This window comes from Taudactylus pleione, unplaced genomic scaffold (assembly GCF_031769625.1).
Source record: "Taudactylus pleione unplaced genomic scaffold, aTauple2 ptg000016l, whole genome shotgun sequence".
Taxonomy (NCBI): Eukaryota; Metazoa; Chordata; class Amphibia; order Anura; family Myobatrachidae; genus Taudactylus; species Taudactylus pleione.
In genome coordinates, this window is record NW_028284418.1 from 49268788 (window position 1) to 49283249 (window position 14462).

Here is a 14462-nt window from a genome sequence, read left to right on the forward strand (position 1 = left end):
GGTATATATAAAACATAAAAGCTAACACTCTGAGTTTAGATTTGGGTCCCATTCCCAAGATATTTTATTACGGTATGCAAATATTCCAAAATACTAAATATTCCGATATCCAAAATACCCCTGTCCCAAGTATTTTGGATATGGGAGACTTATGGTGTGTACTCACGGTACAATAAAATGCACGATATCGTTATCAATCATATCAATCATCCAGCATACCGGGAAGGTGCAGGGCGATTAATCAGTGATATCGTTTTCACTGACTAATCGTACCGTGTGTATGCACCATTAATCTTTATTGATGATTCCAGACATATTTCATTTTTTCTTCATCCACTAGGGAACACAAGGAAAACTCTGGGGTATAGACTGGAGAAGAGAGTCTGGGCACCAAATAGTTAATGAAATCACCCACAAGCCCAGGCTCCTCTTCTCTTTACCCCGCCCCCAACTACTGGGACCTCAGTTTTAGTTTGGTGCCAAAGGCAGTAGCTGGGCACTGTTTTTTAGGAGGGATGTGTTAGATGTCCCCCCGCATTTTAACAGAGCGCAGAGAGTTTTTTTCTCTGATCTTACTTTTCTGAGCAAGTGGTGCAGGGCGTCCTACAGGAAGCCTTAACCGCTGCTCTACCAACCCAGCACCAGGGCCGCAGCACTGGCGACTTGGTCAATGACTTTGGCCGCGGACCGCACTGTAGCCGCATGCCACAGTCGGACCGTTGGGGAGAGGCGGACAGCTCACAAAGGTAAGAGAAGCTCCCTGCTAGCAGAAAGCCGCACACACCGCGGCAGTCACTGTGGTGCAGGAGCCCACTGCCGGTGCTTGTTGTGAGGGCACCGGTTGTCTCCACACTGCTCACTAGACTACCAGGGTTGTTACTTTAATGCAACACCGCTTAATAGCAGTGTTGGCCGATACCCTGGGGTCCACACCTATTAGTCCCTTCCCTAGCCCTGGGAGCGCTTCATCACTGCAGACATTGCATCCCAGGTTCAATCCTCCCCTCTCTCCACCTCCTCTGTGACGCTAAGCGGCCATTTTATGCATTGCCCGCCTCAGCATAGCTCAGGGAGAGATATTTGGGCTTCTGTCTCCTCCATATCTTGCTTTTAAGCCTGATTATTTAATTAGCTGCTGCATGCTATTAATAGCTGGTTTGTTGAGCATTATTAACATTATTAGCCCACTTATTCTACATCATTGAGTGGTCTAGGTGCATGCCAGTATATTGTACTGTGTGTCTGTGTGCCCTGCTGTTGCTTTGGCGCTTTGGGGACAGATATGTATGTATGTATTATGTATCTGTGTGTGTGTAATATATATATATATTAGGGGTGAGCGGGTTCGGATTTCTGAAATCCGAACCCCCCCGAGCCCCCCCGATCCGAGTCCGATCCGAGTCAGGCTCGACTTTTCCCGCCTGACTCGGATCTGAAATCGAGGCAAAACGTCATCATCCCGCCTTCCGAGTCTCGCGGGTTTTGGATCCTATATAAGGTACCCGCGTCGGCGCCATTTTCTCACTCGGCTGTGGACAGTGAAGAGGGAGGGTGGGAGTTAGGGCTGTGTAGTGTAGTGTAGTGTAGTGCTGCTGTTGTCCACTACTTCAAAGTCCATAGGGGCTGGCTGTGTTGTGCTGTGCTGCTGTTGTTAATAGGGGCTGTGTCCACTACTTCAAAGTCCATAGGGGCTGGCTGGACTGTGTTGTGCAGTCAGTTCTCCATAGGGGCTGTGTCCACTCCAAAGTCCTGTGCAGTGTCCCAGTCCTAAAGGAGTGCTGTAGTGTTGTCCAGGGGGTGCTCTGTCCATCAGGGGTGCTCCCCCCAAGTGCTAAAAAAATAATATATTTTCTGTGTTTGTGAATTGTGTGCGCAGTAGCCGCACGTGCATCAACAAAGTAGTGCCAAGCGTGCGCCTGTGTCATAAGTAAAGGGCCGGCTGGCTTGACCGTTAAAGGGTGCTGTAACCCCCAAAGTACACTCCAGTCCAAACCAAAAAAAAAATTATTTTCTGTGTTTGTGAATTGTGTGCGCAGTAGCCGCACGTGCATCAACAAAGTAGTGCCAAGCGTGCGCCTGTGTCATAAGTAAAGGGCCGGCTGGCTTGACCGTTAAAGGGTGCTGTAACCCCCGAAAGTACACTCCAGTCCAAACCCAAAAAAAATTATTTTCTGTGTTTGTGGATTGTGTGCGCAGTAGCCGCACGTGCATCAACAAAGTAGTGCCAAGCGTGCGCCTGTGTCATAAGTAAAGGGCCGGCTGGCTTGACCGTTAAAGGGTGCTGTAACCCCCGAAAGTACACTCCAGTCCAAACCAAAAAAAAATTATTTTCTGTGTTTGTGAATTGTGTGCGCAGTAGCCGCACGTGCATCAACAAAGTAGTGCCAAGCGTGCGCCTGTGTCATAAGTAAAGGGCCGGCTGGCTTGACCGTTAAAGGGTGCTGTAACCCCCGAAAGTACACTCCAGTCCAAACCAAAAAAAAATTATTTTCTGTGTTTGTGAATTGTGTGCGCAGTAGCCGCACGTGCATCAACAAAGTAGTGCCAAGCGTGCGCCTGTGTCATAAGTAAAGGGCCGGCTGGCTTGACCGTTAAGGGTGCTGTAACCCCCGAAAGTACACTCCAGTCCAAACCAAAAAAAAAATATTTTCTGTGTTTGTGAATTGTGTGCGCAGTAGCCGCACGTGCATCAACAAAGTAGTGCCAAGCGTGCGCCTGTGTCATAAGTAAAGGGCCGGCTGGCTTGACCGTTAAAGGGTGCTGTAACCCCCGAAAGTACACTCCAGTCCAAACCACAAAAAAATTATTTTCTGTGTTTGTGAATTGTGTGCGCAGTAGCCGCACGTGCACCAACAAAGTAGTGCCAAGCGTGCGCCTGTGTCATAAGTAAAGGGCCGGCTGGCTTGACCGTTAAAGGGTGCTGTAACCCCCGAAAGTACACTCCAGTCCAAACCAAAAAAAAATTATTTTCTGTGTTTGTGAATTGTGTGCGCAGTAGCCGCACGTGCATCAACAAAGTAGTGCCAAGCGTGCGCCTGTGTCATAAGTAAAGGGCCGGCTGGCTTGACCGTTAAGGGTGCTGTAACCCCCGAAAGTACACTCCAGTCCAAACCCAAAAAAAATTATTTTCTGTGTTTGTGAATTGTGTGCGCAGTAGCCGCACGTGCATCAACAAAGTAGTGCCAAGCGTGCGCCTGTGTCATAAGTAAAGGGCCGGCTGGCTTGACCGTTAAAGGGTGCTGTAACCCCTGAAAGTACACTCCAGTCCAAACAAAAAAAAAATTATTTTCTGTGTTTGTGAATTGTGTGCGCAGTAGCCGCACGTGCATCAACAAAGTAGTGCCAAGCGTGCGCCTGTGTCATAAGTAAAGGGCCGGCTGGCTTGACCGTTAAAGGGTGCTGTAACCCCCGAAAGTACACTCCAGTCCAAACCAAAAAAAAATTATTTTCTGTGTTTGTGAATTGTGTGCGCAGTAGCCGCACGTGCATCAACAAAGTAGTGCCAAGCGTGCGCCTGTGTCATAAGTAAAGGGCCGGCTGGCTTGACCGTTAAGGGTGCTGTAACCCCCGAAAGTACACTCCAGTCCAAACCAAAAAAAAATTATTTTCTGTGTTTGTGAATTGTGTGCGCAGTAGCCGCACGTGCATCAACAAAGTAGTGCCAAGCGTGCGCCTGTGTCATAAGTAAAGGGCCGGCTGGCTTGACCGTTAAAGGGTGCTGTAACCCCCGAAAGTACACTCCAGTCCAAACCAAAAAAAAATTATTTTCTGTGTTTGTGAATTGTGTGCGCAGTAGCCGCACGTGCATCAACAAAGTAGTGCCAAGCGTGCGCCTGTGTCATAAGTAAAGGGCCGGCTGGCTTGACCGTTAAAGGGTGCTGTAACCCCCGAAAGTACACTCCAGTCCAAACCAAAAAAAAATTATTTTCTGTGTTTGTGAATTGTGTGCGCAGTAGCCGCACGTGCATCAACAAAGTAGTGCCAAGCGTGCGCCTGTGTCATAAGTAAAGGGCCGGCTGGCTTGACCGTTAAGGGTGCTGTAACCCCCGAAAGTACACTCCAGTCCAAACCAAAAAAAAATTATTTTCTGTGTTTGTGAATTGTGTGCGCAGTAGCCGCACGTGCATCAACAAAGTAGTGCCAAGCGTGCGCCTGTGTCATAAGTAAAGGGCCGGCTGGCTTGACCGTTAAAGGGTGCTGTAACCCCCGAAAGTACACTCCAGTCCAAACCAAAAAAAAATTATTTTCTGTGTTTGTGAATTGTGTGCGCAGTAGCCGCACGTGCATCAACAAAGTAGTGCCAAGCGTGCGCCTGTGTCATAAGTAAAGGGCCGGCTGGCTTGACCGTTAAAGGGTGCTGTAACCCACAAAGTACACTCCAGTCCAAACCAAAAAAAAAATTATTTTCTGTGTTTAGCCGCACGTATATATCAAATCGATATAACATAAATGGAGGACCAAACTTTCTCCGATAAAAATAAAATAGAGAAAGATCAAGAACCACTTCCTCCTAGTGCTGAAGCTGCTGCCACTAGTCATGACATAGACGATAACATGCCATCAACGTCGTCTGCCAAGGCCGATGCCCAATGTCATAGTAGAGGGCACATACAATCCCAAATGGCAAAGTTCAGGAAAATGACCTTGAAAAAGACATTTAAATCAGCTGAAGAGAAACGTAAACTTGCCAATATGCCATTTACGACACGGAGTGGCAAGGAACGGCTAAGGTCGATCCCTAGTATGTTCATGACTAGTGGTTCAGCTTCACATGACGATGGAAGCCCTCCTCCCACTAAAAAAATCAAAAGAGTTAAGCTGGCAAAAGCACAGCGAAGAACTGTGCTTTCTAAGAAGATATCACAAATCCCCAAGGAGAGTCCAAGTGTGGTGGTGGTTGCGATGCCTGACCTTCCCAGCACTGGACGGGAAGAGGTGGCTCTTTCCACCATTTGCACGCCCCCTGCAAGTGCTGAAAGGAGCACCCACAGTCCACTTGCTGATATGCAAATTGAAGATGTCACTGTTGAAGTACAACAGGATGAGGATACTGGTGTAGCTGGCGCTGAGGAGGAAGTTGGCGAGGAGGATTCTGATGGTGATGTGGTTTGTTTAAATCAGGCTCCGGGGGAGACAGTTGTTGTCCGTGGGATGAAAAAGCCCATCACGGTCATGCCTGGGCAGAAGACCAAACATTCCACCTCTTTGGTCTGGCAATATTTCTATCCAAATCCGGACAACAACTGTCTTGCCATATGTACCATATGTAAAGGTGAAATAAGTAGGGGTAGGGACGTCAACCACCTAGGAACATCCTCCCTTATACGGCACCTGCATCGCGTTCATAAAAAGTTACTGTCAAGTTCAGAAACTTTGGCTAAGACCGTAAGCAGTCCAGGGACACCTAAATCCCGTTGTCCTGTTGTATCCAAGCGCCTGCAAACCACACCGTCAACTCCCTCCTCGTCAATTTCCTCCTTAGTCAGGATCGGAAGTAGTCCTGCAGGCCATGTCACTGGCATGACTGACTCTCCTATCCGGGATTCCTCTGGAGGATCCTGCATTGCTACGCCTACTGCTGCCGCTGCTGCTGTTGCTGCTGCTGGGAGTCGTTCATCATCCCAGAGAGGAAGTAAGAACACCACTACTTTTACTAAACAATTGACCCTCCAACAGTCCTTAGCGAGGAGGATGAAGTACGACAGCAGTCATCCTGAAGCAAAACGTATAACTGAGGCCTTGACTGCTATGTTGGTGTTAGACGTGCGTCCGGTATCCGCCATTAGTGCAGTGGGATTTAGACAATTGATGGAGGTAGTGTGTCCCCGGTTCCAAATCCCGTCTAGATTCCACTTCACTAGGCAGGCGATACCGAGACTGTACAGAAACGTCAGAAAAAGTGTCCTCAGTGTCCTGAAAAATGCCGTTGTACACAATGTCCACTTAACCACGGACATGTGGACAAGTGGAACAGGGCAGACTAAGGACTATATGACTGTGACAGCCCACTGGGTAGATGTATCACCTTACGCAGCAACAGCAGCAGCGTCACCAGTAGCAGCATCTCAGAAATGCCAGCTCGTTACAAGGCAGGCTACGCTGTGTATCACCGGTTTCAGTAAGAGGCACACCGCCGACAACCTCTTAGAGAAACTGAGGGAAATCATCGCCCAGTGGCTTACCCCACTTAGACTCTCCTGGGGATTTGTGATATCTGACAACGCCACCAATATTGTGCGGGCATTACATCTGGGCAAATTCCAGCATGTCCCATGTTTTGCTCACACAATAAACTTGGTGGTGCAGAATTTTCTGAAAAGCGACAGGGGCGTGCAGGAGACGCTTTGGGTGGCCCGAAAAATTTCTGGCCACTTTCGCCATTCAGCGACTGCGTGCCGAAGACTGGAGCGCCAGCAAACACTCTTGAACCTGCCCCACCATCACCTGAAGCAAGAGGTTGTGACGCGGTGGAACTCAACCCTCTATATGCTTCAGAGGATGGAGGAGCAGCAAAAGGCCATACAAGCCTATACATCCACCTATGACATAGGCAAAGGAGGGGGTATGCACCTGACTCAAGCGCAGTGGAGAATGATTTCCGTGTTGTGCAAGGTTCTCCAGCCCTTCGAACTTGCCACACGTGAAGTCAGTTCAGACACTGCCAGCTTGAGTCAGGTCATTCCCCTCATCAGGCTTTTGCAGAAGCAGCTGGAGAAAGTGAAGGAGGAGCTAAGACGGAGCGATTCCGCTCAGCATGTGGGACTTGTGGATGAAGCCCTTCATTCGCTTTGCCAGGATTCCAGGGTGGTCAATCTGTTGAAATCAGACCACTACGTTTTGGCCACCGTGCTCGATCCTAGGTTTAAAGCCTATGTGGTGTCTCTCTTTCCGGCCGACACAAGCCTGCAGAGGTGCAAAGACCTGCTGGTGAACACACTGTCAGCTGAAGCGGAACGTGACACGTCAACGGCTCCTTCTTCATTTTCTCCTGCAACTGGGGCTGCCAGGAAAAAACTTAGGTATCCTAAGCAACCCGCTGGCGGTGATGCAGGGCAGGCAGGACCAAGTTTGGACATCTGGTCCGGACTGAAGGACCTGGCAACAATTTCTGACATGTCTACTGTCACTGCATATGATACTGTCACCATTGACAGAATGGTGGAGGATTACATCGGTGACAGCATCCAAGTAGGCATGGCAGACAGTCCATACCTGTACTGGCAGGAAAAAGAGGCAATTTGGAGGCCCCTGTACAAACTGGCTCTATTTTACCTGAGTTGCCCCCCCTCCAGTGTGTACTCCGAAAGAGTGTTTAGTGCAGCCGGGAACCTTGTCAGCGAAAGGCGTAGGAGGTTGCTTCCACAGAATGTGGAGAAGATGATGTTCATCAAAATGAATTATCAGCTCTTCCAGGGAGACCAGCCTCCAGAAGGTACAGAGGGACCTGTGGTGGTGGATTCAAGTGGGGACGAGTTAATACTTTGTGAGGATGAGGATGTACACACTGAAGAGGGTGAGGAATCGGTGGATGAGGAGGATGAGGATGACATCTTGCCTCCATAGAGCCAGTTTGTGCAGGGACACATTAATTGCCAGCTTGTTTTGTGGGGGCCCAAACGAACCAATCATTTCAGCCACAGTTGTGTGGCAGACCCTGGCGCTGAAATGATTGGTTTGTTAAAGTGTGCATGTCCTGTTTATACAACATAAGGGTGGGTGGGAGGGCCCAAGGACAATTCCATCTTGCACCTCTTTTTTTTCTTTGCATTATGTACAGTTTGGGGCCTAGTTTTTCAAACTGCCATCCTGTCTGCCACTGCAGTTTCACGCCTAGATGGGTCACGTGTTTGTGCCGCCCACTCGTGTCGCTTAGCATAGTCATCCAGCTACCTCGGTGCAACCTTTTGGACATAAAAACACTATTGTGAGGTGTGAGGTGTTCAGAATAGACTGGAAATGAGTGGAAATTAAGGTTATTGAGGTTAATAATAGCATAGGAGCAGAAAAACCTACAAATTCTGTGATTTTAGCTGTTTTTATGCTTTTTTAAAAAAAAATACAGATCCAAAACACAAAACCCAGAACCCAAAACACGGAAGGGTGGTTTTGGCAAAACCAATCCAGATCCAAAACACGAAGAAAGATCCAGATCCAAAACCAAAACACAAAACACGAAAAGTGGCCGGTGCACACCCCTAATATATATATATGTAAAGTCAAAAATCCACTGCACTCGCCACTCCCAGATTTGGGGTGCAAACCTGCACTCGCCATTTCCAGGCTGGGGTGCAAAGTGGCCTGTGACCACATTGCTTAAATAAATAAACACAGAAAACTCAGCACTGTGTGTATATGTAGATATACACTTGTTGTATATTTTAATGCACAAAGCCCATTTGGACACTCTTTGTGTGAATCCCCTGATAGCACAGTGGCTGCTCATGCCTTTATGTGTGAGGATTTTCTTCGGTCACCTATAATGTCTTCCAAGAAAAGAGCTACCCTGGAGGTGGTGGCTTCAGTGCTGGGCACTTGTAAATATATATATATATATATATATATATATATGTGATTGAGCATCATTTATTTAAGTCGTATGGGGATGGCCATTGCGTCTGCTGCTTTACGGCCCTGCAACAGGTGACTTCACCCATTGCATCCAGCCAGGAACTGACTTGGGCATCCAGGTTAACACTGGTAATGTTACAGTTTGTAGACAGGAAGTTCCATACTCCCTGTCACTGTCGCGGGTCTCAGCTTTCCATGGCGGAGCCACCTGGGATGCAGACTTTTCCAACAGTCAGTCCAAGGGTCTGTTCATGTCCATATCCTTTCAGTAGATGCTTAGGCTCCCAGATATAGGCCTACTGCATGCGGTACAGTCCCTTCTCCTAGTGGAAGACTCAAAGCAAGACTCCCAGATCCAAACAGTAGAAGACATTTATAGAATTTCTGTATTCCGCTCAGCTGCTAGATCTCCTAGTGGAGTCACGGACTCAGCCTGGTAACCAAGTGTCCAAGCGCACTGTTACCCTCACCCAGCAGCGGATAGGGCTAAGTGGGAGTCTCCTCCCCATGTGGATGTCCATATTACTCTTATAATTAGGTCACCCTCTTTCCTATTCCTAATTTGGCATCTCTTAAAGATACTATGGATAGGAAGCTAGCAAATTTATTAAAAAACAATTTATGTGAATGCAGGAGCTCTAGCTCGTCCTGCCTTTTATCGGCTTGAATGGCTTAGCGATTGGCCGCTGGGCAGAAGCTTTGGAGGAAGGGCTTTCCTCTAGCACATCTCTATTAGAGAAGCAGCTTCTTTTCTCTCCATAGCAGCTATAGGTTCAGGCCTGAAAGGTGGACTTGGATGAAGAGCCTGGAGGCCCTTGCCTATTCGGGTAATCTTCTGTTTGGTCCAGCATTGGACAAGATAGTGGCCACGTTGACAGCATCTAAATCTGCTTTCTAGCCATCTGATACTACCCCAAGACCTAAAGCTTTAGTATCTTGTTCCTTTCGTCCTCAGGGCAGAGCCAGAGGTCAGCCATTCCCCAGAAGCCAGGGTTCAGCCTCTAAGGGATCCAAGCCCAGAAGTAAGCCACCCCAGTCCACTAGACATCCAGCTGCCAAGACAGTGGACAAACCTGCTGCAGGATGGGGCAGGCTTCCTCCCGAGAGACCTCAGAGTGGGAGGCTGGCTTCTTCATTTTTTAAGAGTACAGATGCATACAGACACTTGGGGCAGAGATGTCGTACCTTAGGGCTACGGTCACACTTTCGACAGCATCCACCTTCCTGGTTCTTTCCACTGGCCTTCCTACACAGCCAGAAAAGACAGAGGCTCTCGCGGCATCTCTACACTCTCTCAAGGACCTCGGGGGTCATCATTCGATTCCTCCATCCCAAAAAAGGTTAGGCTTTTACACCTGTCTGTTTCTGCTTCAGAAGCCAGATGGCTCTTTTCAACCCATTCTCAATTTGAAACACCTGAACAAATTTCTCTGGATTACCTACTTCCACATGGAGTCCCTTCAGTCCATCATTATAGCATTGGAACCTGGGGAGTTTATGGCATTGTTGGATATATTTACAATACGCTCCAGTTACCATCACTTCTTCAGGTTTGCAATACAACCAGCCATTCTCAGTTTCAGGTGTTATCCTTTGCTCTGTCCATGGCCCCTCATGTGTTCACGAAGGTCATGGCTGTAGTGGCAGCAGGTAATCAATGCAAGGATTGCCTTACCTTGACGACTTGCTTCTCCAGGCTCAATCACCAATAATTCTCATGGATCATATCCATCTAACAGTAGAGCTCCTACAGTCCCACAGATAGGTAATCAATTGGAGGATATCCACGCTATCTCTGTCCCAAGAGATGCTCCAGCTGGGAGCCTTCTTGGATTCCAGAGCTCAGAGAGTCTTCCTCCCTCCGGACAAGATTTTAATCTTACAAGCCAGAATATGCACCTTTCTCAGTCAGTGTTGAGAATCCATACACTTGTGCATGAACATTCTGGGGTCAATGGTCTCAAGGTTCGACATAGTGGAGTATGGTCAGTTCCACTCCCAACCTCTCCAAACAGTCATTCTGTAGTGATGGATTTAGACTGGCCCAAATTTCAAGGCTCCAGTGCTCACATCTGACAAGGGACACCCCTTTTGGATCCAGGACTGGGTCCCACTTACCACTGATGCAAGCCTTTGGGGGTGGGGGGGGGAGTTACTTATTATCTAATCTTCAGGGCCATTGGATGCATCAGTAGAGCCAGCTTTCCTTCAACATCCTGGAACTTCATGCCATGTACAGGGCTCTGTGTCATGCACAGCTCCTCCCTGAAAGATGACCGATGACGGTACTGTTGGATGGTGCAACCATGGTGGCCTACATAAGCCACCAAGGCAGCACTCGCAGTCAGGGAGCCATGTAAGAAGTCAGCCAAATTCTCCGCTGAGCGGAATGATATCTTCCTGTCCACCTTATTCATCACGGGTATTTAAGATTGGGAAATGGACTTCTTAGGTGGTCAGTACTTTCATGCAGGCAAGTGGGTGCTGCATCCAGACGTCTTCCAGCTATTATTATCAAACAAGGAATACAACGAGGTAACTATCCAGTCACTGTTTCCTTTGCAGATACTTCTTGGATATATAGGATATATAATAAATATTCAAAAAATGCAAACAATATGCTTATTAATAACGCTCCAATATTAATAGAACACCTTTATATTGTTTCTCTACAGTCTTTTAATGAACATGGGCTAATAACATCCTTTTCCCAAACCTGTTGGTTGCAGATTATATTGTTTAGTCACTGTATTTATTCACACAGGTGTCATGTGATCTCCAATAAATACTTGTGATAGCTGTACCCAGACTTAATCCAATATATTACCAGTTATTTCCAGCCTTATGGATATTATATATTCTCTGGAAAGTTCCTTTACAATAGCCACATAGTAGCACAATCCATAGTCCCAGTAAATTGGGTTTGAATTATTTATACCTCTCCTGCTGTTGTTTGGTATAATAGATCACACAGCTCATCTGGAGATGGTTAACAGGCGTTTTGTTTTTCTCCTGGATCTGGAACACCTATAAGGCAGTCCAAATGTACAGTTTCAAAAGCCAGTGGGGAATATATAACGCAACTTCCTCAGATATAAAAAAACCCTCTAGTGAGCTGGTATTAAAAGCGGGGATTTGTCCGTCCTAATTGCTGGACGCGCATGTGCAATCTAGCGTCCTGCATTTCAAGCCTCATTATGAGTGCCGTATATATATATATATATATATATATATATATATAGACTCCAGCGGCCATCTTTAAGATGTGTTCCAAGCCTTGTTTTTATGTTGTGCCTGCGTTCCAAGCCTCATTTTGAGCGTCATCTAAACAGGAACTCCAGCGGTCATCTTACTGTTTACAGACCTCATTTAATATTTCTGTGGCTAACTTTATTTAGCCAGCAAATTTGTATTTCCCTCAATTCGCGGTAGCCATTTTTGTTTTTTTATTTTTCTTTCCAGGCTGTAGCTATTTTCCTCCTCCTTTTAGTTATAGCGTCCATCTTTGTATACCCAAGGTTTCTTATTGGTGGCCATCTTGGTCCACCTAAGGATTCTTCTATTGCATATTTCATATATAAGAGAGATAGGAAAGAGAGCGAAAAAGATACCAGGTAGGAAGGAGGTTATACTGCATTTAATTTGATGGTATCATTCAACCCATGTGGGACTAGTGTTTGTAATCGGAAGATCCAGTATGTCTCCCTCCTACATAATCTAGTATATCTATCGCCTTCTCTCATAGTTATTCCTACCTATTCAATAACTACAATTCTAATCCTCTCTAATTCACCCTGCAGACATTCGGTAACATGTTTGTATAATGCATTGTTTCTTAACTTTTTCGTGATATTTCTTTTATATTCCATAAACCTCATGTATAACATTCTTGTGGTTTGGCCTATATACTGCAGACCGCAACCACACATTAATATATAGATTACACACATCGATCTACAATTTATAAAGGTCTTAATTGGAAATTTTTTTAGAGAGACATGAGATCTGATTTCGGTTGTTTTCCTCTCCGCATGCTTACAAGGATTGCATTTTAGTTTCCCACTTTTATGAAAGCCCTTCGGTTTTTGTGGAATCCAAGAGTTGATTTTTTCTGTCATACACATTTTTTTATTATTATAAAACTTGGAGCTAACTGTCGTTTGAGATTGTCTGATTTCCTAAACACTGCTTTGTCACATAGTTCAGGGATTTTGTTCAGGGTCTCATCCAATATCAATAATTTTTCTTAATAATTCCTTTTATCCTATATGCTTCACTGTTAAATTTGGTCACAAATACCATAAACCTGTTTTTCCCCATTTTCTTATTCTGACTGGTGTTACTTTACTAGTGTCTTTCTAGCAATTTCTATAATCTCATTTAATGCTTTGTCTAAAACCTCAGTCGGATAACCTTGTTCTAAAAAATAATTATATAAACCGGCCATTTGTTCTGAATACAATTCAGATGTAGAGCAGTTCCTTTTAATTCTAAGGAACTGACCTTTAGGATAATTGTTCTTCCATTGTTTTAGATGACTACTTTTATAACTTATGTATCTATTTTGATCTACTTTTTTAATATAGGGTTTTGATATGATAGTGTTATCTCTGGCAGCAAGTGTGATATCCAAGAAGTTAATTTCTGCCTGATGTGTATTATAAGATTTAGAGATTCTAAAAATAATCGACTAGGTGATACGAGGGACTGCAATGGGAACCAGTTTCACCCCCAGTTACATGAACCTATTCATGGGGAGGTTTAAGGAACACCATGTCTGCGGGAGTGAGCTGGGAGCGGGACTGGTCCTCTCTGGCAGATACATTGATTATTTAATTTTTATTTGGGATGATGCAATATCAGCTAGTCGATTATTTTTAGAATCGCTAAATCTTAATAGTTGGTGTATGTGGAGGTAATGTTTAATCAGGTACTTATAGGAAGTGTAATCACCTCTCGTTTAATCTTGTTCTCTCAATAACATTATTCTATAGAATTACAATTCAAACTATAACTGGACAGAGGAGTGTACTATATGGTTTATTTCATCCAACAAGCATATTTAAGTAAGTGGGGGAATTCCCATCTAGGTATCTTTAGCCTCCCTCCTAATCACATTCCCCAAATATACTTGAAGTCAACCGTTGGAGCTGGTAGGAAACAGGTGGGTGCGTACCCTACTTACGGGAAGGAGCAAATAATGAAGCTCATCAAGGTTTCTTTAGTGGATCCTCCAGAAATGTTCTTATATGTGGATCAGCAACATGGGTCTCCCCTCATCCAACCCCAAAGTGATGAAAAAGAGGGGGACTTTAAGATTTATATTATATTCAATAATGTAATGTCACCAATAACAAAGACAAGGATAAAAACATAAAAATATAAAAAGAAGTTTATACATGTGAGGGAAGTGGAGTCTGGAAATCCAAACAATCCCCCGTAGTGAAATAAAAGGTCAAATCACAAATGTGTATTAAATCATCCAAAACATCAATGGCTAATGGATCTGTGATTATAAAAAAGTCCCATGTACCAATACGTTTTGATCCGCTCTGCTGGAGATCTTTATCAAGGTGTGTGGGACTTATCAAATATGGCACTTTATATCCCCTGACCAATTAAACAATAATTGCATTCCGCTCCAGAACCATGTAGCATGGTTAATACATAAGGCCCCCATCCTTTTATTATTTACTGGGAGTGCATTATGCATGATCCCGGTGGGAGCCCCTATCCTAAACACTACCGGCGCGCACCACGTGTCCTCGTGTCACTTCCGGCACATCCCGTGAGTCATAACAGATGCACAGGATGCCTTCCCCCACGTGCTCCAATGCCGGTCTTACCGCTGGACATGTGGCCAGCTAACCGGATGTGTAACCAGATGTGACCTC

General features: G+C 45.6%; 1 protein-coding gene across 1 annotated transcript in view; it reads left to right on the top strand.

Annotated features, from left to right (window-relative positions):
* The window catches only part of LOC148542031 (ATP-dependent translocase ABCB1-like), a 190343-nt gene that overhangs the window by 97205 nt on the left and 78676 nt on the right, over nucleotides 1-14462 (top strand). The gene's annotated exons all lie outside the window — the stretch shown is intronic.